Below are 1,221 nucleotides of genomic sequence, written 5' to 3' on the forward strand. Positions count from 1 at the left end.
ATGGGGACAGGGAACAAACCCTGCTATGAACCTAGATGCCAACTCCATTCCCACATCTACTCTGGCAGCACAATTACTAGCCCCCAAAAGTCACCCAGAATATCTGAGACTGTTTTTCTTTTTGGTTCATCTGATAATGTGATCCATGCCATCCTTTGCTTGCAATGCCCTCCTCCATAATCTAGAGGACAAACAGGGCAATCTCTAAACAAGATCATTAACGGACATAAATCTGATATCAGAATTTCGCAACAGACAAAAACCTATTTTAGAACACTTTAGTTTCCCAGGACACTCTACAAAAGACATGAAAATAACTGTTGTAGGAAAAAACATAACTACAAAACAAGATTACCAAGAGACACAGTTGGAATCAGATCCATGCAAAAATTCCAGTGTGTATCAGAAGGATTAAGTATCAATCAGGGTTTCTTATTTCAAGATATGCATAAATAGTTCTCCCCTCAATCTTTTGCATGGATCAGACTCTTTGGCAGGCCTTCCGAAACTAAGGGCAAGTGATATCTTTTTTAGATTACCCAAATAATTACCTGCTGTTGATTGTAGGGTTGACCCTAAAAGGAATCGTTGTCTGCTTTCCCACCTCACAGCAAATGTGAAAACACCCACACAAACCAAGACAGCATGTAATCAACATTCTTGCAGTTAATTACTCATTTCAGCAATGCCACCTGAACCTGCCTTGTATAAACAGGTAGTTTGTTTCACTCCACATCTGATGAAGTGGATTTATCCTTGAAAGTTCACAAGGAATACAAAAAGTTAGTCTTTAAATTGTCATTATGTTTTTGTGTTTTGCTTGGTTTTTCCCCTAGATGTGTTTGCACAGTCTAACCCAACTACTTTATTGGAAACCACATGAAAGGCAGTGTGTTTGCTTTTTCCTGCTGTTGTTTTCTTCACACGAAGAGGAGAGCTTTCTCTGAGTCTGGAAGCTATCCACCATGATTTTTTTTTTTTTAAAAACTGCGGTTCAGGCCCATCTCGAAGAGAAAGGAGGCTTTATGTGTATTTCAGCTACACAGAAAGCCACCCTTCATGGATGCCAGCACCTATCTAGGCTTCGTCCTCCTCTGTTGCTGTACTTTACAGCTGAGTAGGACGGCGGTCTCGGTTCTGCTCCTGTCCCGGTACTTTCTCAGAAGCTTAGGGTATTATAGGAAGTGTAGTTATTTCAGGGTTCCCTAACTATATAGCTCA

Source organism: Pogona vitticeps, chromosome 6, assembly GCF_051106095.1.
Source record: "Pogona vitticeps strain Pit_001003342236 chromosome 6, PviZW2.1, whole genome shotgun sequence".
Classification (NCBI taxonomy): domain Eukaryota; kingdom Metazoa; phylum Chordata; class Lepidosauria; order Squamata; family Agamidae; genus Pogona; species Pogona vitticeps.